The sequence below is a fragment of the Rhodamnia argentea genome, chromosome 9 (assembly GCF_020921035.1).
Source record: "Rhodamnia argentea isolate NSW1041297 chromosome 9, ASM2092103v1, whole genome shotgun sequence".
In the NCBI taxonomy this organism is placed as follows: domain Eukaryota; kingdom Viridiplantae; phylum Streptophyta; class Magnoliopsida; order Myrtales; family Myrtaceae; genus Rhodamnia; species Rhodamnia argentea.
In genome coordinates, this window is record NC_063158.1 from 8,742,647 (window position 1) to 8,767,988 (window position 25,342).

A 25,342-nucleotide genomic window follows, 5' to 3' on the forward strand; every position below is an offset into this window, starting at 1 on the left:
CGAATGATTTCTTTAGAGTTTTGACGTGATCTTCTCCATGCCATGTCTTTGCTATCATGTCATCGATGTAAACCTCAATCTCATTATGCATCATGTCGTGGAAAAGGGCAACCATGGCCCTTTGGTAAGTGGCCTCAACATTTTTGAGACCGAAAGGCATCACTCGGTAATGGAACATTCCCCATGGTGTGGTGAAAGTGGTTTCAACTTATCATTGATGTTCATCAGGATCCGATTGTATCTAGAGAAACCATCCATGAATGAAAATAATTCAAAACCCGCGGTATTGTCAATGAGTACGTCGATATGCGAGAGGGGAAAATCATCTTTAGAACTGGCCTTGTTCAAGTCTCGATAATCGACACAAACCCGAATGCGACAGTCTTTCTTCATGACAGGGATTATGTTAACGACCCAATTGGAATATTCTGAATTCTTAATGAATCCTACGTCGAGAAGCTTCCTAACCTCCTCTTTGATCTTCTGCACCAATTCTGGTCCGGCCCTCCGTAACTTTTACACGATCGGCTTAGCCGAAGGATCGATCGGTAAGCAATGCTCAATAATGGAACGGTCAAGACCGGGCATATCTGCATAGGACCCGGCGAAAACGTCCCGGTAATCTTCTAAGAGCTTGATCAAGCACTAAGACATCTCTTTGGAAAGGATCACCGCTATCTTAACCTCTCTCGGGTTTTCCTCATTGCCCAAGTTGATTGATATAGTCTCCTCGCCAATTAGAGGTTTAAACGTCTCCTGTTGCTCGAACTCTTGACGTATTTCCTCGTAGTAAGAAGTGAACTCGCCCAAGTCGTATACTCCGGAATCCACTAGGTCTCCCTTTTCCCATTTATCCCTAAAAAAAAAGGTAGTAGAATCGGGAGGACAAACGGGGTTTAAACATTCGATGCATTTTTTTCGAATCGAGCACCTTTAGCCATGTTTTTTTTATATAAAAAAACAATTTCGAAAACAACGGGATGAGAACTCTTGAGGGAGCCCAACCCTCAGTGCTTACCATAGATGACGGATTGTTCAATCATTGGTTATCTTCATTGGATTGGTTTGGTATACTTCGACAAGATTTCAAATATCATAATAAAAATTGTCTATAATTTTATTGATAATCAAATCAATGAATTACATCTTATTGAAAGGGAGGTACGACATTGAATAAAAATCCTACGAGAGCAATGTGACCTAAAGGAAAATAGGAAATGTCCCACGCAGGGGAACATGAAAATAAATAAGCAAGTGTTACTCTGAAACCAATCCCTCCAGCAAATCGTCGAACGTGGCGTTAACGGATAGACTCGGGAGTTCACGTGCTATATTAAGCTCCTCTTCAAATGCGCCATTAGTCTCAATGGTCTCTTCCAATACAGCAGCAATAGTTAGATTATCGAACCAGCCGACAAGATCGAGGTCCTCATCCTCTTTGTCTAGCATCATCGGATCAACATCTTGGCATTCTGGGAACACTATTCCCAAATCGTCTTCAAACCGGCTCAACTCATCGTAACCACCGGTCACTTTAGCTAATCGGAAGGTAGTGTACAAGAGCGGTGGCAAAGGACCGCGTTCTTCCTTACCCCCAACCAGTTGTATATCGCTTGTCATGCCTAGGGCGGTTATACCCTCGATATCCCAAACCAGCTGTGTGGAATCGCTCTTTAAGCTTGATCGGGGTGTGGATCCCTTCGCCATGTCGACCTAAACCCATGCTAGGCTCGAAACCACTGACCATTACTTTTGCCACTATAAGTGTCACGACCCTCTCTCGACGATCGAGGCGGCGAGGTTAACGAGCCGCGCTTCCGACCCAAGGAGCAGTGGATCTTGGCATGCGGGTCCCTCCCGAGACCCATTACTCGATTCGCGATGTGAAGAAGATTTTGGAATATCGGGATCGACCTTAGTGTGGTCGGTGACATGTGCACCGTGTACGTGCATATGGAGTCGCCACCGATCAATTTTTTGGAGGGTATGATCGGGAACCCTATGGAGCGGTCGGGAAAAACCGTTCGATTCCGCGAAAACCAAAGAAATGGGTCCGGGGACTTGGTTTTGCCGAGTTTTGAATCGATGCCCTTCCGGTTACCAAAGTTGAGTGATTTTCTAACCTAAGAATTCATGCAGATGATATTCAAGACGGGGTAGGCTCTAACGATCTAAGATATCATGTAAACGGGAATTTGCTAACCTATCAATCACAATCAAGAATATGAAGGCGCAATCAAAATAATCTCAATCAGTTCAATCAATCAATCAAGCATGGCATGTTTAATATGGCCCTATCGGCCCGGAGAAAGATCTATTCGAGTTCCGGGATGATTCGGGAAATTTTTTGGGGTCAAATGCCCGGAAGGGTAAAATGGTCATTTTTAGGGTTCGGGACCCAAAAACCACAAAATTAGGTCGGTCCAGTTGAATGTGACCATTTTCCATTTTTTTGTGATTTTTCAGAATTTTTGAAATTTTTGAAATTTTTTTGGAATTTTTATTTATTTTCTAAAAATCGATGATTTTTCGGATCGATGAAAATCGACCCTCGGAACTTCAAAATTTTTCGATCCGGACTAAAGGAGTCCCAAATCGATCTAGAAATTCTTTAGAATTTTTTTGGGAAAATCTGGAAATTTTTATGAATTTTTATGCATTTTACCAATCTTTTTTGGATTTTTTGAAAATTTTTATTAATTTTTTGGACCGGGTCAACGCCGTCAACACCCGGTTAACCCGACCCTGACCCGACTCAGACTCGCTTGACACTAAAACGACGTTGGATCCTATTTTTCTATATTTTTTTTATTTTTGAAACTATTTTTCCTAATATCCGAAAATAAAGAAATTAAATGGACGGCCAGGATTAATCCTGGAATTGATCTCGACCGTCCATTCACTCGAGCCTACGTGTGTCTCGCCACACTAGATTACGCTTGCTCTATGCTCAAAACGACGCCGCATTGCCCCTAGATGAACGGCCATGATTTAAACCTAGATCTAATCTGGACCGTTCGCTCGCCTAAGCTATAAAACGACGTGGCATCCGTCTCTTAATCTAAACGACGTCGCACACCACTTATACGAAACGGCACCGTTTTTTTTTTTTTTTATCTTCTACTGAATAAACGAATTATCTAAAATTCTGAAATTCTAATCTAACGGTTGAAAATCAAACTAGCTTATTTTCCTCGACCATCGGATCTAATCCGACTCGGCCCATCCGCGCCAACGGCCGAGCCGACCGGGCGACACCCTGGACCAATCAAAACGCGATACCTCGGACTTTGACCCGCCGACCAGGCCACTTCCGCTCGTCTTCAACCTCTCGCCACGGACTCAACGAACGGCCGAGAGCCTTCAGCGACGATCTAACGATGAGACCTTAACCAAAACTCATGAAACCAACTCCAATCGATTCGCCTGAACTTCCTCTACAACATATCCTAAGATCACACAATTACACCGGCTTAATCGCGAGCTACACACTATGCACAGTCGGCCATCGTCGAGTTCAAAAACACGGAATCAAGCCAAATCGGACCAATTCATTCATACATGAGCATCATATGAAGTTCGGGAAGCTTATCTCGAGCTCCGATTGAGGTTGCGATAGCTAGAAATGCCTGGTCGAAGTTCGACCCGACCGCGACTGGTTGAAGGCTTGACTCAAGGTATTCGGGCGGAATCAATGCAAAACGGAGATGTGAACGTGGTCAGCAATGATCAAGGATCAAAATGCACACAACAATTGCAACAACCATGCCCGTAAAAGTGCGATACCATGAACGTGCGGAATGAAGATCGAGAAGTTGACTCACCGATTTTGGAGATTGGAGGTCGATTGAGCTGGTTCAATCGCTTCCTGGAGCTTGTACGAAGCTTCTAGACTTGATCACGAGCCTCGATTTGGTCTAGATTGAACGGCCAAGCAGCTCACCGTTTGAGCTCCGACGAGCGACAATGGAGCTCACAAGACCCTCTCTCACTACTTTTTCTCTCTTTCTCTCTCTATTATGTTTCTCAACGATCACAATGAGCCTCTCTTCTTTGATTCGCGAAGCTTCTTGCCCCTTTATACTTGTTTCAAATTTTGGCTCGTCGGGAGGAGCTTCGCTAACTCCAATCTCGTGTCATGCACATGCCATTAGGTCATCGAACGGCGACGGAATTAGTTGGGATTCCGTCCAAGTCCGTTTGGCCCTCCATCGAACAAAAGCGAGCACGAATTTCACTCGGGTTTGAGAATGTTGACTTTTCATGCGCCGGGACTTTGACTGCTCCGTCCACCGTGCTCCGGCGATCATTGACCGTAATCTTGGTGGCGATCGACACGTCCGGTCTTGACGAACAAAACGCCTCCCCAAGCTCGCTCAATTATAATCGATTGATCATCCAATTTGATCTCCGAATCTTGGCCTTCAAACTTGCAAACCGGCGCGTACTTGGGAGGAAGACGACACTGTTTGGACCGGTTCAAACCCGTAATTTTCGAAATTGATCAAAATTTATGGGGAATTTTTACAATTAAACCTCAAAATTGAACTCATGGGCCTACATATTATCGAGAAATATGATTTTGCCTAAAAGTTCCTATCAATTTTTATGAAAACCCCAAATTTTTCTAAAATTGCAAATCGGGGAAAAGTTCAATTGAGTGCTCAAATGACCAAATTGGATCAAATCACCCTCGCCAATCGATTCAGAACATATGAAAACCTTAGGGGGTAGTCCAATTTTGCTATGAAAGTCCCTGGATTAAAAGTAATTTCAAAAATTGAAAATTCCAAGGATTGAATTGCAAAGATTTTGGGGATTTTTGCCCAATTCGTGAAATTCGTACAATCAGGGGTGAAATTGACCAAATTGAAGTTGCAGAAGGCTGAAATTGAATGTCTTGACTCGAGATATGCAAAAGTTGCAAATAAAAAGACTCAAATTATATTTTTTAGGCAAATTCAACCCTTGATGTTGTGAAGGAACACCTAAAATTGAATTCATTTTTTAATTTTTCTTGAGGTCATTATGAAAAGGGAATTAAAAGAAAAATATGGAACATTTTCCTATATTTTTGTGACCTCGGGAAGTATTTTTTGTGAATTTTCTTATATTTTTCTATTTTTTGAAAATATTTAAAAAATGCGAAAAATATTAAAATTTATTTTTTGTTCAAAATATGGTTCCTTATGCTTGGCCAAGGCTACCAAACTTGATTTTTCAATTTTTTGACTTTTTTAATGAATTTTTGTGAATTTTTGTGAAACAAAACTTAAAAACACTTGATCAAAAATCGGGTGTCAACCACTACCCCTCTTTGAAAGTAATCTCGGTTAGATGTTGCTTTCAAAGACAAGGTGACACCTGAATCTTCAATCGACTCAACCGGGGAAAAGTTTAAGAAAAATGAGTCTCAACATTCAATCATCTTGCCTTTGCCATTGAAGTTCACAATTCTATGGAGAAATTACTTCGGCTTATTCTTGATGTGAGAGAGAAATAGAGGAGAGAGAGAATTTACCTGTGGCTCACTTGTCGATAGTCTAAAGATTGTTGGTCGAAGGTTGATAGGACAAGTGTGTAGGATTACCTCCGAATAATTCGTGAGGTTCTTTTAAAGATCAGTGCCCGTCCGATGGTAAGTATTTTTTGTAGCGATTTGAAGGTTAAAAGGAAGGTTTACCCTGTAATAAGGGATTTGCCCAGAAAGATCCAAAAAGGAAGGAAATTGGCTCTCATGTAGAAAGGAATTCACCTATAAAAAGGAGATCGTCTATCCTGTAAAAAGGAATTCGCCTATAAAAAGGAGATCGGCTATCCCGTAGAAAGGATTTCACCTATTGAAAGGAAATTGGCTATCCTGTGGAAAGGAATTCACCTATAAAAAGGAGATCGGTTACCCTTTAGAAAGGAATTCACCTATTGAAAGGCAATTGGTTATCCTGTAGGAAGGAATTCACCTATTAAAAGAGATTGGCTATCCTATAGGAAGGAATTCACCATTTAAAGGAGATTGGCTATCCTGTAGAATAGAATTCACCTATTAAAAGGAAATTGGCTATCATGTAGAAAGCAATTCACCTATTAAAAGGAAATTGACTATCCCGTAGAAAGGAATCCACCTATTAAAGAGATTGGCTATCCTGTAGAAAGGAGTTCGCCTATTGAAAGAGATGGGCTATCCTGTAGAAAGGAATTCACCTATTGAAAGAGATGGGCTATCCTGTAGAAAGGAGTTCACCTACGAAAAAGGGGTACCCTAATGTCTTCCTTCTAGGATTGACAGAAGCGGTAACAAGGATATTGTTCCAAGGACCTATGATTTCTAGGAATCTTTTGGAAACTTAGACTAAGCTTCAGATTTAAAAAGGAGAGAGGGTGCCATCCGAGGACCTATGATTACTAGCAAACCTACAGAAGCTCGAACACAATTTTTTTAGACTTTAAAAGATGAGGGTGCCATCTGAGGACCTAGGATTACTAGCGAACCTACGTAAGCTCGAACCCAATTTTTCATACTTTAAAAGATGAAGGTGTCATCTGAAGACCTAGGATTACTAGCGAACCTACAGAAGCTCGAACCCAATTTTTAGATTTAAAAGCTGGATTATTCGAGGACCCGGGAATACCAGAAGACCTACAAAAAATTCAAATTAGTCGGATCTTTAAAGATGTAGTCATTTTGAGGATTTGAGGACACCTGAAATCCTATAGAAATTCAAATTAGTTAGATCTTCTCAAGTGCAGTCATCTTGAGGATTTGGGGACACCATAAAGCTTGCGGAAATTTAACTAAACGTCATTAGTGCTTGCTTTTGAGCAATCCAGTGGGTTGAGGCCCATGGATCATGATGAAGAAAAGATGTTCCTAGGTTTTTGGGGAAAAACTTAGGAATCCCAAAAAGATTTTCAATTTGTATTTGTGAAGGAAGCGTGTCCAAACACATGTTCAAATCCCCACTATGGATGAATTTTGAATATCACGATCTGAGTGTTCTTCAAAAAGATTGTCTCAAAATTTTTCAAAAGGATTCCCTTCATCCAAGAGGGCTTCTCACCATTTGGGAAGGCTTTTCAAAACTTGAATCTACTCACGGAAAACCTAACCTTAAGGTTTCGGGATTATTCAAGGTGCATACAATCTAATTGATCAAAGAAGTCATTTAAAAGGGACCGTAATTCAGGCTAGGTCAAAGGTTTATCAAATGATATTTATTTCGAGGCTAAGAAAGGAATATTCATCAAGAGTAACTTCTTTGGGTCTACAAGTCAAGAACCCTGAAGATACGATAAGACATGATTGTCCTTACCCCTTTAAGCGGTAGCTTCCTGTGTGATCTCTCGCATTAGCCCGAGATATCTCTAGATCAGAAAAGTTTTGGGGATAGGTTGTATCTTGGTTTATGTGGTTTTTTTAGAAAGGCCATATTTTCAAAAAGAGGGGTGAACGTGGGTGATCACCTTGATATTTTTACCAGCAATCATTCGCTTTGAGGAAGATTCACGAATGTCTTTCTTCACCTGATTTTGAGGATTTTCCTCTTTTCATTGTGATTCTCAAATTTTTCTTTCTCTCTTCTTTTTCACGAGAGGATTTGAAATGGGCTTTGGCCTTTGCTTTTACCAGGCACTTTGCTTTTTCTAGCCCTTTTGTCTCTTGTTATTTTCTACATTGATTGTCTCTTTTCGAGACCAGGATCGAAAATTCTTCCGATTTATATTTTTGACTTATTGCTGGTAATTCCTTTGTTGTGCCCCGGTATAGGGACGTGATCACCAACAATAGTTTAGAAATGAAGATCAAAGGCTCAAATTGGTTCGTCAAAGGATAAAGTGTTTGAGGATATAGAAATGAAGTATTTTTCTTCACTCGAAGGTGTTCCAAGCCTCTACAAGAAATCACCTGAAGCTATCACAAAAGATTGATTCAAAGTTAGCACAATAAAGTCTTACCTCGATCTTTTCTCCAAGGAATCATCCAACGAACCTCCAAATATACCCCAGTGTGGGGTGATTCTTGATAGGGTTTTATCCAAAAAAATTTCTCCCTTTTTGGTTCAGAATGGTTGTCAAGGGATATAAGTGTATATGGAAAATTTGAAATGAAAATGTCTTTCTTCATTTCAATCCATGTAATCACCGCGAATGACCCCTACGTCCAAAGATTAAGCTTTTTCTCTCTATCACTTTCACTCATCACTCAAGTGTATCGGAGATGTGTTTGAATATAAGGTTTGTCTCTTTTCATCTGAAGGATCATCCTGTTGAATAGCTTTCAAAACATATCCTTTTGTAGGACCACATGGCGTTTTCATCAAAATTCATCATTCGTGAAAATTTTCATCACAAAAGATATATTCAGAAGACGTTTGTAAAATTTCAAAGGAATGTTTCTTTAAAAGGCCTTGCGGCTTTGCAGATTAAAATTTTCAATGTCTAGTATGAAGATGAGTATCCTTCATAAAAGAAAAGGACCCCAAACCTGTTTCCTTCAAATACGACTTCCCGTTTCCTGGAGAAACAAAAGAAACCAATCAGTTATGGATATTTAGAATTTCAAATCAAAACCGATTTCCTGTTTGATCAATCGCTCTGCAGGATTCTTCATGACTCGAGGCCCTCCCGCAAAATACAAACATATGCAAATGTAGGTATGCATATGGCATGTAAATACAAAGTTTTATGTGACTCAGATTTGCTCATCAATCAATTTGAAGCATGAATTTATTTCAAGGATAGTATTTCTTCACGGCATCCGCATTTACCGAACTTGTTAATTCTTCTCTATCCATGTTTACAAGAATGAGGGCTCCTTCGGATAAAACTTTTCGGGTTATGTAGAGGTCTTCATAGTTTGGTGTAAATTTACCTCCCGGGTGTTGAGCATTTGGGAGTATCTTTCTCACAACTAGCATCCTCATTTCAAAATTCCTGGGCTTGACTTTTTTGTTAAAAGCTCTGGCCACTTTCTTCTGATAACTTTGACCACCGCAAATGGCCTTTAGTCACTTTTCATAAATCGGATTTAATCGCTCGTGCCTCTGCTGATTCCACTCATCTTCCGAGAGTTTAATCTGAGAAAGGATCCTTAAAGAGGGAATTTCAACTTCTATTGGTAGGATTGCCTCCATACCATATACCAATGAATAGGGAGTTGTCTCGATTGAAGTACAAATCGAAGTTCGATAGGCCATGATGGCATATGGCAATCTTTCGTGCCAATCCCGATATTTCTTAGCGGTCTTGGCCAATATTTTCTTGATGTTCTTATTTGCCGCTTCCACGGCTCCATTCATTTATGCGCGGTAAGGTGAAGAATTAAGGTGTCGTATTTTAAATTGATCTAATAGGTGATCCACAACCTTGTTGTTCAAATTGGAGTCATTGTCCGTAATGATCGCTCTTTGGACCCCATATCTTGAAATGATATCTCGCTTGATGAATTTAGCAACACGGTTTGCGGTGACATTGGCATATGAGTCCACTTGGTGAAGTAATCAATGGCCACCGGAATAAAACGATGTCCATTGAAGGCCTTTGGGTTGATGGGACCAATCTTGTCAATCCCCACGAGAGAGAATGGCCAAGGTTCTGACATTTTATGAAGTTCATTTGGCAGCGCATTTATCTTGTCGCCATACACCGACATTGATGACGAGGACCTAACATGTTGATTGCAATATGATCCAATAGTCATCCAAGAATATCCGAGTCTCATGATCTTCTTGGCGAGGAGATGACCGTTCATGTGCGGCCCGCATTCTCCTTTATAAATCTCTTTCATAATGAGATTTGCTTCTCTAGCGTTTACACACCTTAGCAAGATCGAATCGAAAGATCTCTTGTATAGGATCTGTCTAGCGAGGAAGAATTTAGAAGATATCTTGCTGATGTATTTCTTATCTTCTAGTTGGGTGTCTTGTGGGAATTCGCCCTTCGGCGGGTAATTTTTTATATCATGATACCATGGTTCTTCATCAGATTCTCCTTCGATGATCATGCGGTATCTTGGTTGATTAAGGATGTCAATCCTCAATGGTTCTATCTCAAGGCCGTTTTGTACTTGCAACATGGTCGATAATGTGGCTAAAGCATCAGCGAAGTGGTTTTGAGTTCTTGGTAGATACTCAAATATGATGTCCTCAAAATGTTGGATTAGTCCTTTGAGGAATTTGTGATAAGGGATAAGCTTAGGATCCTTTGTTTTCCATGCTCCCTGGGTTTGTAAGATGATGAGCATGGAATCCCCCTCTACCTGTAGTTTCCTTACTTTCAACGAAATGGCCGGTTGTAATCCAAGGATGCGAGTCTCATATTCAGAAATGTTGTTGGTGCACGAGAATACCAACTTGGCCAAGACGGAATAATGTTGATCTTTAGGGGATATTAAACGCCCCCGGTACCTAATCCAAGCAAGATTCATGGCGCCGTCAAAGTACATTGTCCATTTATCTTCAGATATGTTCGGGATTTGGCCTCCATCATTTTGCCCTGGAATGTCTTTAGGAGGATTTTCAGCTAACATGTCGGCAATCGCTCTTCCCTTGACAGATTTTTTGGGGAGAGGTTCGATGTCGAAGTCCGAAAGGAGCACTTGCCATTTGACCATCTTTCCCAACAAAACTGGTTTTTCCGGAAGGTACTTGATAGGGTCGTTTTCGGTGACCAGTTGAACATGATAATGCGGGGTATACTGTCTCAATTTGTGGATGACCCAAACCAATGCTACATAGGTTCTTTCCATCGATGAGTACTTAACTTCAGATGCGGTGAACTTTTTGCTCGGATAGTAGATGGCCCGTTCCTTTCAATCCTTGGGATTAGTTTGGGCAAGTAAAGCTCCTAAGGACTCATCATGAACCGTCGGATATAAAGTCAAAGGAACATTAGGGATTGGAAGTACCAGTACTAGAGGTTGTACCAAATATTCCTTGGTCTTCTCGAATGTTTGTTGACATTCAGAGTCCCACTTCACTTTTGTGCCCTTTTTTAGGAGTTTAAAGAAGGGTTTTACCGTTTTTGACAATTGTGATATGAATCAAGTTATGTAATTCAGCCTTCCAAGTAGACCCCTTACTTCTTTAACGATAGAAGGAGTCCCTATTTCCCATATGGCTTTGATCTTGGAAGGGTCAATTTCGGTACCACGGCTGCTTATGACAAATCCAAACAGCTTTCCAAATCTTGCGCCAAATACGCATTTTGCGGGGTTTAGCTTGAGCTTGAATTTTCTCGGCCGATCAAACAACTTTCTTAGTACTTGAATATGATCTTCTCCGGGTCTGGATTTGGCGATCATATCATCGACATAGACCTCCACTTCCTTGTGTATCATATCGTGAAACAAAGTCACCTTAGCTCTTTGATAAGTAGCTCCTGTGTTTTTTAATCCAAAGGGCATGACTTTATAGCAGAAAATCCCCTCTTGGGTGACGAATGAAGTCTTGATCTTGTCTTCTTCTTTTAGCATGATTTGATTATATCCCGAGAAGCCATCCATGAAGGAGAACAATTCAAAGCCAGCGGTGCTATCGACAAGCACGTCAATATGTGGTAAGGGGAAGTCATCTTTTGGACTAGCCTTGTTCGGATCTCGATAATCCACGCATATTCGAATTCTTCCATCCTTCTTCTTAAGCGGTACGATGTTGGCGACCCAATCAGCATATGGGACGGCTTCGATGAACCCCACTTTAAGAAGCTTCATCACTTCTTCTTTGATCTTATCGGATAATTCGGGGTTCATTCTTACGCATGGCTGGTTAACTAGTTTGCATGCGGGGTACGTAGGCAACGCATGTTCCACTATATCTCGGTCTAGTCCCGGCATGTCGGCATACGACCGGGCGAAGATATCCCGATATTCTTTGAGTAACGCTGTCATTCTCAAAATGTCGGTTGTAGATAAATGTCCCCCTATTTTCACCTCTTTAACACAAACCGAGTCTCCCGGATTGACAATAATAGGTTCTTTAGAAATAGAAGGCTTAGACTCTTCAAAACAATCTCATTCTCTCTTGATATCACTCATATTCGCTTCTTCTTCATCAATCTCATATGAGTAATCATCGAGTTGATTTGAGTCACATATTAACTCGTTATGCATGGGAGGAATGATATGCCTGAAATACATCATGAAATGGTGAAATTAGAGAAGGCATGACCTATTTTGACGAAAATATTTTTGAATTCACTTTTTGAAGAAAAGGAAAAGAGAACTAGTCCTTAACTTCCGGGACATCTTGGTTCTCAAGATGCCATTTTAAAACCTAGGATCATATGGTGGATCGGGCCTCAAGTTTCATGGTAAGGGCAATTGTCATCATCGAACCAATCTGTTGTTACATATGTCTTTAATAAACGGGGAGTGATCTTTATTAATAGATACGACTAATGGCAATACAAGATCCAAAGGGTGCTTAAAAGGAGAAACAACAAAAAGCTTTAGTTGTAAGAAATAAACGCAGTAATCGAAATGCGATGAAAGGTAAAGTTCAGAAAAAGCCTTTTACTCGGGGGTGGGAAAGTCGTCATCGAGCCATTCAATGATCACATTCACCCGATTGTCCGGAAATAGGTTGAATAAGTCTCGGTTCCGTAGCATCGAAATATCTTCATCTTCAAGCCATTTACCTCCTTTGAGGAATACTTCAAACAAAGGATTTTCAAACATTTTCCCTCTAACTTTCCAGGTATTGGTGCTAATGAAGCGACTATCTTGGAGTCCACGACGTCCTTGGTCTCCATAACATTTGTTTTAACCTTGGCCTCGACCCGTATCATGTCTCACTATTCCCTTATATCCCGGACCAGCCTTGTGGTCATTTGAGTTAAGACTCAAGGGATTACGAATTCCTTAGCCATACTTTCCCAACCCAATGCCAGGAATGAAACTATTTGTGAGGAGTATCTTTCCAGCCATAATCGCAGGCTTCGACAACTCCGGGATAGCTATCTTCGCGTCGGATGGTACGTGCATAATGGATCCGACATCGAAGGTATGATAACTAAGCTCATCCTCCTTTAGGGACTCGATGTAGGGAACTATTCCTTTCGGGGAGGCGCGATGTCCCGTTTCACCATGAATAGTGATCAGCCGGCCTTGGACCACAAACTTAACCTTATGATGTAGAGAAGAGGGTACTGCTCCACATACATGGATCCATGGTCTTCCTAAAAGCAGAGTAAAAGCACTAGGGATATCCAGCATTTGAAATGGTATGGAGAAAGTTACCGGTCCAATGAAGACATCCAATTCGATCTCGCCCACCACATTTTTAGAAACTCCATCAAACGAACGAATGGTCGGCTTGGACATCTTGATGAAGTCTTCATTTATCCCCAAGCTCTTCAAAGTGCTTAGAGGACACAAATTAAAAGCTGAGCCATTGTCTATCAAAACATGAGGTACCTCTTTTCCATGGCACCTTACGACGATATAGAGAGTCTTATTGTGAACACGCCATTCTCTTGGGAAATCCTCATCCGAGAAGGAAATCTGATCCTTCAAAAGAATAGCTCCCATGAAGTCTCCAAGCTGGATTTTGTTGATAGTCTCGGGAACGTGCACTTCGTTTAATACCTTTAGAAGGGCGTCCTTGTGCTTCTCCGAATTTTTGAAAAGGTCAAGCAAGGAGATTTGTGCGGGCACTTTCCGAAGTTGGTCGACGACTTCGTACTCACCGGTTCTCGCAACGAATTGGAGCTTCTCAACTTCTTCGGACGTTGGGATCTTCTTCTCAAGCTCCACCTCCCTTGGAGCATAACATCTTCCGGATCTCATCACGGCGTCAATCTCGCCAGTCCCGTAATCCCAATGTACTACCTTCGGGTCATATTCTTCTACGGGTGGCGGTTTAATCTTCACGGGCTCAATTCTGCCGCCTTGCCCTTTTGAGATTTCCGCTATTTCTTCACAAGATGAATCTACTGTTGACGGCTCTTCCGAGTTGGAAGCTTCCCGATTATCCACCTTATTCAGATCGATCACAAAATGGATCGGGATATCCACCATCCCAATTATTTCATCCTCATGAATGCTTTCGGGATTATGTTCGGGACATGGCCTCGCCGACGTTGCATCAACGACGCTTTCTTCATCAAAGCGTCTCTGTCTTTCTCTCCCGACTCTCATGATTATACCTTCTATTCTCATACCGACATCCACCATGTGTTAGAAGGAGGAATATGTATATGCATACATACGGTCAAAATACTTTGCCGACAACGACTTGAGCATAAACTCCAGCATTTCCCTTTCCGATAGCGGTGGTTGTACCACCATAGCATGTTTTTTCCACCTTATAAAGAAGAGTTCAAAACTCTCATCTTCTCCTTTTACGATATTCAACAAGTTGGCTTTGGTGGAGTATCCTCTAATCCCAGTTTTAAAGTGCCGCACGAAGTGCTCTGATAGTTCTTCCCGGCTTGGGACACAATCCGCATCGATTGATTGGAACCACGCTAATGCGAGACCGGTCAAACTATGTTTAAAATTCTAGATTAACGTTTCATCGTCTTCATGATGACCAACCATTTGGCGGAGGTAATACAAGATATGTGCCGGAGGACACCCAAGACCGTCATACTTCACGCGGAAAGTCACCCTTGGATTCACTGCTTGGGGCGGAATATTTCTAACTTGGGTGATCGGCACGATCAACTCATTCGGTTCGTCCACCTTCTTCAAAATATTGTCGCCTTGTTCTTGCAACAATGCGATCCGTCGATTACGAGTCTCAAAAGTCCGTCGTATCTCCAGGATTTGCATACTTTCCTCCATTGTCACGGTATTATTCTTGACCGCTAAGCGAAATAACTCCGCCACCATACTTGTCGGATGACGAATGTAGGTTTCGAAATTAGAAAGTCGCATACTGGACTCTTGATTCCTCTGTTCATTCTAAGGGATCTACCGATTCTTGACTTCATCAACTGTTCATACAAATTCTTCGCTTTCGCGGTCATCCATTCCACCCCAACCGTCGGGAACTATATCTCATGAATCAATGAAAAAGTTTGGCGGTGCCGAATACAAGACTTTAAAGTTGTAGCCGTCGCTATCTTCTCCGAGATTGTCAACTATCTCGCCTCTTTCAAAAGTGTTGACACTTGATTTTTGATCAAGTATTTCTTAGTTTTATTTCATAAAAATTCACAAAAATTCATAAAAAGTCAAAAAATTGAAAAATCAAGTTTGGTAGCCTTGGCCAAGCATAAGGAACCATTTTTGAACAAAAAATAATTTTTCATATTTTTTGCATTTTTTAATATTTTCGAAAAATAGGAAAATACAAAGAAAATTCACAAAAATACTTCCCGAGGTCACAAAAATATAGAAAAATGTTCCATATTTTTATTTTAATTCCCTTTTCATATTGACCTCGAGGAAAATTAAAAATTGAATTCAATTTTAGGTGTTCCTTCACAACATCAAGGGTTGAATTCGCTTAAAAATGCAATTTAAGTCTTTTTATTTGCAATTTTTGCACATCTTGAGTCAAGACATTCAATTTCAATCCTCTGCAACTTCAATTTGATCAATTGCACCCCCAATTGCGCGAATTACACGAATTGGACAAAAACCCCCAAATTATTTGCAATTTAGTCCCTTAGATTTCCAATTTTTGAAATTACTTTTAATCTAGGGACTTTCATGGAAAAATTGGACTACCTCCTAAGGTTTTCATATGCTCTGAATCGATTGGCAGGGGTAATTTGATCTAATTGGATCATTTGGGCATTCAATTGAACTTTTCCCCAATTTGGGATTTTAGAAAAATTTGGGGTTTTTGTAGAAATTGATGAAAACTTTTGGGCAAATTTACATTTCTAGACAATATTTAGGCCGCTGAGTTCAATTTTGAGGTTTAATTGTAAAAATTCCCCATGCATTTTGATCAATTTTGAAAATTATAAGTTTGAACCGGTTCGGACCGATCTGACCACCGGTCGAACCGGTCCAAACAGTGTCGTTTTCTTCCTCAGAATCGCCACGCGAGTGAACAGTCCTCGGGGTGATTTTGATGACCAAATTGACAGGCCAATCCATGATAATTGAGCCAATTAACGTGGGTGTTTTGTTCCTCGGGTTGATACGCGTTGATTAGGACCGATGTCACGGCTAATGGTGCCGAAGGAACGCCGGTGAAGCGGTCAAAACCTCGGCAATCCAAAAAGTCAACATAGTTAAAAAAAAAACGAGTGAAATTGGTGCTCATTCACGCTTGACGAAAGGTTTAAGGGACTTGGACGGAATCCCAACCGATTCCGTCGCCATCCGATGACCTAATGGCACGTGCGGGGCACGGAATTGAAGGTCGGCGAAGCTCTCCGTGTGCGCCATTTTTTTGAAAACTCATATATAAGGCTAAGAAGATTCGCGAATCAAAAGAGGTTCATTCGTGCTTGCAACAGACTCAGAGAGCTAGAGAGAGAGAGAAAGCGAGAGAGAGCTCGTTCTTCCCCGGGTGGTCGAGAATTTGAGCTCGAGGCGTGAGCACTTTGTCCTATCAATCCCGAGCAAATCGAGGCTTGCAATCAAGTCCAGAAGCTTCGCACCAACTCCGGGAAGCGATCGCACCAGCTCTATCAACCTGCGACCTTCAAAATCGGTGAGTCAACCTTTCAAACTCAGCTCTACACGTTCATGGCATCACATTGTCACCGGCACGATTCTTGCAATTATCGTGTGTGTTTTGATCCTTGAATGTTGCTGACCATCTCTGCATCTTTACTTTGCTTTGATTTTGCATAAAAACTCCCAATCGAGTCTTTGAACTTCGGTCTCCATTACCGGTTACCGTCGAAGCCTGTCTAGGCGATTCTAGACTAAACCAAGTCAATCGGACCTGCAAGTAAGGTTTCTAAACTTTGTTTGAGTGAATCCTGTGATTGAATCAATCTATTATGCTCTATACTATGTGATTGAGTTTCGCAATCTCGACACTGTGCGAAGTCCGATACTCACGATTTAGCCAGTAGAATTGTGTGATTCTGAGATATGTTAACCTAGAGGTCGAGACGAGTCGATTGGAGTTGGTTTCATGAGTTTTGGCCGAGGTCTCACCATTAGATCGTCGTCGGAAGTCCTCGGCCATCCGTTCGGTCGTCGTCGAGAGGTTGAAGACGAAGCTGCCCTGGCAAGTCGGCGAGTCTAAGTCCGAGGTGTCACGCCTTGGTTGGTTCGGAGTGTCGCCGAGTCGCCTTAGTCGTTGGCGCGAATAGGCTGAGTCGGACTTGATTCGACAGTCGCGATAATTAAGCGAGTTTGATTCTAGACGGTTGGATCAGATTTTTGTATTTTTCGGATATTCGTTTAATAGATAGAAAATAAAAAAAAATAGAAACGATGCTGTTTATGTAAGTGAGTGAGCGACGTCGTTTGGGTCGAAGGATCGATACGTCGTCGTTTTACAACTTAGGTGAGCGACGACCCGGATCATATCTAGCTTTAAATCGTGGCCGTTCATCTAGGAATGATGCAGCGTCGTTTTGATGCGCGGGGCAGAGTTGATTTAGTGTAGCGAGACACACGTAAGCATGAGTGAGTCGATGGCCGAGATCGTTTCTAGGATTAATCCTGGCCGTCCGTTTAATTTTCGTATTTCCAAATATTAGGAAATTAGTTTTAGAAAAGCAAAAAAAAAAAAAAAATAGAAATAAATAGATACAACGTCGTTTTGGTGTCGAACGGGTCTGAGCCGGGTTTGGGTCGAGTTGACTCGGTTGACCCGATCCAAAATAATAAAAAAATTAATAAAAATTCATAAAAATGTTCTAAAAATCCAAAAAATCACTAGAATTCATAAAAATCCCTAGATTTTCCCAAAAAAATTTTAAAAAATGTTTAGGTCGATTCGGGACTCTTATAGTCTGAATCAAGAAATTTCAAAGTTTTGAGGGTCGATTTACATCGATTCGGAAAATTACTGATTTTTCAAAAAATAAACAAAAATTCCAAAAAAATTAGAAAAATTACAAAAAAAATTCTAGAAAATCACAAAAAATGGGAATGGCCACATTCAACTGGCTCGACCCTATTTTGTGATTTTTGGGTCTCGAACCTTCAAAATGACCATTTTACCGTTCCGGGCCTTTAGCCCCAAAAATTTCTCGAACCGTCTCAGAACTCGAGTGGACTTTTCTCTGGGGAGATAGGGCCATATTAGAAGTACCATGTCTTGATTGATTGATTGATTTGATTGAGATTATCTTGATTGCGCATTTAATTTTCTGATTGTGACTGATAGGATAGTGAATTCCCGTCTACATGATACCCTAGATCGTTAAAGCCTATCTCGCCCTAAATTTCATCTGCATGAATTCCTAGGTTAGAAAATCACTCAACTTCGGTAACCGAAAGGGCGTTGATTCGAATTTCGGCGTAACTAAGTCCCCGGACCCATTTCTCTGGTTCTCGTAGAATTGAACGATTTCTCCCGATCGCTCGATAGGATTCCCGATCATACCCTCCAAAAATTGATCGGTGACGACTCCATAGGTACGTACGCTGTGCACATATCACCCGACCGCACTAAGGTCGATCCCGATATCTGAAAATTCTCTTCACGTCGCGATTCGAGTAGTGGGTCTTGGGAGAGACCCGCGCGTCAAGATCCACCGCCAACCGGGTTGGAAGTGTGGCTCGTCAACCTCACCCGCCGATATGAGGGTCACGACAAAGAGCTTTCTGCATGAACCTTCTGTCACCTCGGTGAGCTTTCTCAAGGAGGACTTCATAATCATCTAGCTCTTCCGCCTCTACGTTATCTTGGACATTCATCGGGTATCCCGAAGGAATTCTCTAGGCCTTTCCTCTTGTAGTTTTCATCACGAACTCCTCTGCCACCATATCAATGGTTACATAGGTCCTCTTAAAAGTGACATCTTCCATTCTTCCAATAACGCATAGATTGATCGGCCGTTCCGGACATGCATCTTTTTGTTCCCTAGAAATAGTCGCTCCCTCAAGGTATTGCAAAGTTAGCGTCGGGATGTCTTGCATTTTACTTACGTCCATTATGAACTCCAGAGTTTCTTCATGGTCACTCTCAAATATCGCGTTCACCTCGCGATGTTCCCGTAAAGGGTTCTGTTGTACATTTGGTTCAGTCCTATCAAATTCCAGGACCTTACCGTCAATCAAGGCTTGCACCTTATATTTAAGAGGGAGACAGTTATCAACATTATGCCCCCTTTCTCCCATATGATATATGCATGTTTGGGTCTCGTCAAATCTAGCGAACCTAGGAGGATTCGCTCTAGGAGGCTCCTTCGCAACCAATCGGTTCTCCAGAAGCATAGGTAGTAGTTTAGACAAAGGTCTAGGCGGTGGGGTAAAAACAGGTTAGTTTCTCTTTCTTGACTCCAGTGGTTTAGGGACGGTCCAAGAAGAAGCTCCTTGGGTAGGGGTAGAAGGTGAAAAAATTTTCGGTTTAGGTGGGTTAGGAACAAACGCTACATCTCCAGGTTGCTCTCTATCCCTTCTTATGGGGTATTGACGTCTAAAGGATGACTCGGGTATTTTCTTCTCCCACAACACCCATTCATGATGTTTTGCTACCTTGATTAGGTGCGCGAATGTCTGACACCCAGAGGTGTTCAACTTTTCAAAGTACTCGAAGGGTAATGCTTTGATAAAGATATCCACCAACTCTTCTTTGGGGACGAGTGGTTTCACTTGCACAGCTAAGGCCCTCCATCTTTGAGCATAGGCGCGAATGGCCTCATTCTTCTCTTTAGCGATCCTCAAGAGGTCTTCCCTAGTAAGGGTCGTTAGAGTGTTAAACTTGTATTGCCTAAGGAACTCATTAGCTAACTTGTCCTAATTAGCGAGCCTTTCGGGTTCCAGCTCAATAAACCATGCCAAGGTTGTCCCGGATAAAATCTCTTGAAAAGTATTGACCAACAGCGGGGTATTGTCCGAGAATTGGGACATACGGCGTGAGTAGTATTTGAGATGTACCTTGGGACGCCCGATCCCGTTATACTTCCTCACAAAATCGGGCTCCTTGTAATTAGAAGGAACCTCGATTTTCTCAAACGGTTTCATTTTATCAAATCGCGAGAGCTCGTATCCCTGACTAGCCAAGCATTCCTCAATCTTGGCGAGTCTATTAATCTCTTCCTCCATCTTGAGGGCTTGTTTTTCTTTCTTCTCCGGATCGGTTACAACCGGAGGGTCCTTAGGTGGCCTCTCCAAATTTGGAGAAGGGTTTACAGCAGGGGTCGGATTGGCACCTGTACCATCCGATGCGTTTGGAGGAGCTTGAGAGTTTGGATCAATAGGGTATTTTCCTTGACCGGCAATCAGCATTGCCTTCATCTCTGCCACCATTATGGCTATCATGTTCATCTGGTTCTCTAGATTACCCACACGAGGCGCGAGTTCTTCTTACTCCATTCTTATAAGGCATGCTTTGTTGCGAGTTCTCGTGTTTATGAGTCACCTGTTTTTTCACGACATTAATCAGTATCGAAAGCATTTAAAATTTGAAAGGATTAATTCGTGGTAATTGCGTTTCCTATATGATAATGCGTATGCATGCAACGCGTATAAAGGAAATAAGATGCATTTATTACAACCCAAATTGTGCAAAAGTATTTAAAAAGATAACAAATATGCAGAACTAAATGGGGGAATGGATCTATCCGAGCCGAGGACACTTGCGTTCTTCTTGTTCTTCCGCTTCATCCGAATCCCACAAATAAGGATCTTCCCCTTCTTCGGACATCCAAAGCTCCGGATCTTCAGGGACGTACGGCTCCACTCTCGGGACGTACGGTACTATGTACTCCGGTACATAGGATTCCACCTCTTCAATGCGGGGAGATACGAACTCAAGTACATACGGCTCGACCAATGATCTGTGGTACTCCTTGAACTTCTGAATATACTCCTTAGAAGCCCTTTGGATGTTCATCTCATCATCTAAATAATCGGGCCATTCAACTTGTGGCAACGGGGAATTCTTCAAGGCATGAAGGATAAGCTTGATTCGAGCCCAATAGAGCTTCTTTGCTTCTTTGGTGAGCTTTCCATGTGACATATCAAATGAGAAGATCCCAGGACAAACATCTGGTGCTACTTGTTGTAAAATGCAAAACCGCCTCACCACGCGAATAGGATAATAGACCACTGCACCGGTATACCCTAGTAAGGGAATAAGGCTATCATCAATACCAGTAATGCGAGCTTCCAAGATCTTAGGCCAAGTCGGATGCCATTGGATATGCTCGGGTTCCAAATCTCTCAAAAGCTCAACCCATTTCTTAAAAGAAAGTTTAGGCACGAGGGATTGACACTTAAGGAAGGATTTAAGAGAATGTACATGCTCATTGATCTCATGGCATCCTACTCGGAGTTGGAAAGTTTTTATGTGAGAAATGAACCACATGTGAAGTAGTCCGTTGGATGCTTGAAAAGTGACTTTTTTAGAAGTTTTAAAACGGTTTAGAGAAAGGAAGGTTTCAGCTCGAATCATGTAAGAGTAGTTCCATTGGCAACATGCTTGTCGGGCTATGTGAACTATGGATGGATCAAAGGTAGTTCTGGAAGTAGGAAATAGGACAAATGCAAAGAAGGTTAGGATGAACACCTTTCTCGATTTATGACCGAGCTTCGCGGATAGAGAAGAGTAATTGTCAATGAGGAATGAGAAAGTGAATCAGCCGGAGTTGGATTTGTAGACATTTTCTATCTCCGAGGTCTTAAGGCGAAGGAAGCTCCATAGAGAAAGGGTAGGGTTCATATCTAAAGAAGGTTGAGCTATATGGTCATCAAAATTGGCCCCGATGATAGCAGAATATTCTTCGGGTGTAGGGGTCATCTCGAGACCTTGGAAGTTGAAAGCCATCGTGTGCATATCCCATATCTTGGCTAAAGCTTGAATAAGGGCCGGTTGATACTCAACTCTGATTAGATCCACTAGTCGGCCCAAACGTCTTTCAACATACGTTTTGTTGATTAGGTTAAGACGATCCTACCATTGAGAGAGCTCCTTGCGAGGCACCGGAACGATCTTGATATCTCCATTCCCCATGATCTAGAATATGCAAAATGATGATTCTAAAGTCAATTACCACGGATTATGATGGATATGCATGAAATGTGATGCAAATGCACTAATCAAATTCGATGTCATCTTTTAGTAAAATGAGGGTCAACTACTCCCATCTGACTAAAATAACCCAAATGGGATAGTTATGAACCAAATCCCACCTAAAGATAGCATATAATTGATTAGGGTCGTTTAAGTGTAATCGGGGGAGAAAGTCATTATCACAATTTTGAACTTGAGAACTCACAAAACTCACAATTCTAATACAATTAAATTCAAAGGAACATGATATAAAAACATCTAAAGATGTTCGACCAATATATGTCGAAGTAAAATATAAAGACAACCAAGAGGAAATGCAATAAACCCTAAAAAAAAATGCCCCAAAGTCCAACTAAAACTAACTAGTCGAAGCGACGTCTTGATCCGACGATATCCCTATCAACTCGAGAGGCTCAACATCTTCTTCATCATCAGAAGATATGACGAAAATTTCCCTCTTCTTGATTGGAGAGTGATTCGGGGTCATCATGATTGCGCGAGGCCGCCTCATCAATTTTGCGTATAGCTCTCGGATCCTTTCTTTTCCCCGTTTAAGCTCCAAATGACGTGCACAACTTGTATAGTAGCATTTTTCACCGCGGATGCGGTTGCGTCCATTGAGTTCCCTCCCGTGGACAAATCCGAAGACTTGGAATGAATCCGGCTCTCGGTCATTACGTCGAATGCTCCTCCGCTCCCACATGAACACATCGGGGACATTGGTCAGACCTTGAGGCGTCATCTAATCTAAAAAAAATGACCTTCAACCTCGATCACTTAAATGATCTTACAATCTTTCATGATATAGTCGTGAAAATGCATGCTATGCGTAATTTAAATTTACAAGTTCAAAAGGGAAAAAGCCTTACCAACCGATGTTACTCTTTTTTTTGGTTTTTAGTTTTAGGTATACCAACCTTCCATTCACATGCACATGAGACAAGTGAGGTTTAACTCTAAAGAAATCAAAAAGGCTCGAGTATGGACTTAAAAAGGCTCCCGCTATACGAATTAATGAGCCGCCCACAAGCGCAATCAAACAACAAGTGGGTAGGATCATCAACATCGCATAGCGAGCCAGATTAAATATGGTCAACCCTAAGGTAATCAAACACAGGAGCTTTGCATACCAATTCCTATCTAAGACGACCTAAAAGGGTGATTCACAGCTCGGGTTTAGGCGCTTGTGTGTGCAGGTCGTGATCCCCTTAATATGCAAAGCATGCACAGCAGTTTATATCAAACGCCGCTTCAATATGTGCATAAATAAACACATAAAACTCGAAACACCATATCTGCACCAAACAAGTTAGCATAGACACCACCCCTTATAACTCCCATCTGCACCAACATTTAACACTTTTCGTTAGTGTACGTACCTCGCCTTCAAGAGTGTTGACACTCGATTTTTAATCAATTTTCCTTTAGTTTTATTTTCTAAAAATTCTCAAAAATTCACAAAAAATTAAAAAATTAAAAAATCAACATTGGAAGCCTTGGCCAAGCATAAGGGACCAATTTTGAACAAAAAATAATTTTTCATATTTTTCACATTTTTTAATATTTTTGGAAAATAGAAAAATATTAGAAAATTCATTAAAAAAATACTTTTCAAGGTCGTAAAAATACACAAAAATGTTCAATATTTTTCTTTTAATTCCCTTTCAATATTGGCCTCAAGAAAAATTGAAAATTGAATCCAATTTTAGGTGTTTCTTCATAATGCCTAGAGTTGAATTTGCATAAAAAATACAAATTGAGTCTTTTTACTTGCAATTTTTGCACATATCTTGTTTAGACATTCAATTGCAGTCCCTTTGAACTTCAATTTGATCAATCGCACCCTCAATTGCGCGAATTGCACGAATTGCACAAAAATCCCTAAAATTCTTTGCAATTTAGTCCCTCAACTTGCCAATTTTTGAAATTACTCTTAATTGAGGGACTTTCGTGGCAAAATTAGACCATCCCCCTAGGTTTTCATATGCTCTGAATTGATTGGCATGGTTGATTTTGTCTAATTTGATCATTAGGGCACTCAATTGAACTTTTCCCCAATTTGCCAATTAGAAAAATTTGGGGCTTTTGTGCAAATTGACAAGAAATTTTGGGCAAAATTGCATTTCTAGATAATATCCAGGCCCCTAAGTCCGATTTTGAAGTTTAATTGCAAAAATTCCCAGTCAATTTCAATTAATTTTGAAAATTTTACAAAATTTATTGTCCGAACCGGTTCAGACCGGTCTAAGCCACGGTCGAACCGGTTCAGATCGCCGGTCGGACCGGTCGAACCGGTCCAAGACAATGTCGTCTTCCTCAAACGACACGCGCAATTTGCAAGTTTGAATGTCAAATTTCAACGACCAAATTGAGAGCCAATCCGACTCTAATTGATTTAATTGATTGAGGGCTTTGGTTTTTAAGGTTGAGGAGCGTCAATTCCCACCGGTGACAGAGCTAATCGTCGCCGGAGAACGGCGGAATTGCCGGTCAAAGCTCCGGTGGCGTAGAAAGTCAACATTTCACACAATGCACAAATTCAAGCACAATTCGCGACTAACGGAGAACCAAACGGAGTGTATCTTTACGCCTGTCGCCGTCCGACCTCCGGTGACCAAAAATCACGTGATGGCGCACGTGAGAACAGCTCGGCGAGCCCTCGCCCGTACGCGCCAAAATTCAAAAGCCAAGTATAAATAGCCAAAGAAGGTTCTCGATTGAGAGGAGGTTCATTTGGCTTGCAAGCATCTCAGAAAGAGAGAGAGAGAGCTCGTTCTCCTGCTCGCTTGGTCGAGAACTTGAGCTCTACCGTACGATCTTCGTGAGGCGAATCCGGGTTCAATCGAAGCTCAAGATCACTCCTAGGAGCTTCACACAAGTGCCAGAAGTCGATCGCACCAGCTCGCTCGGTCTGCGAACTCCTAAATCGGTAAGTTGAACTATCGAACTTAGCTCGGCACGTTCATGGCATCTCATTGTTTTGGACACAATCATTGCAATTCTTGTGTGCGTTTTGGCTCATGAACATTGCTGATCATCTTCGCATCTTTGTTTTGCTTCGATTTCACACAAATATCTTGAATCGAGTCTGTGAACCTCAACCTCCATGGCCGATCACTGTTGAAGCTCGTCTAGATGAATCTAGACCAAACCAGGTCAATCCGACCCGCAAGTAAGGTTCCTTAACTTGATTTGAGTGTTTCTTATCGTTTAATTAGCCTATTATACTCCGAATCTTA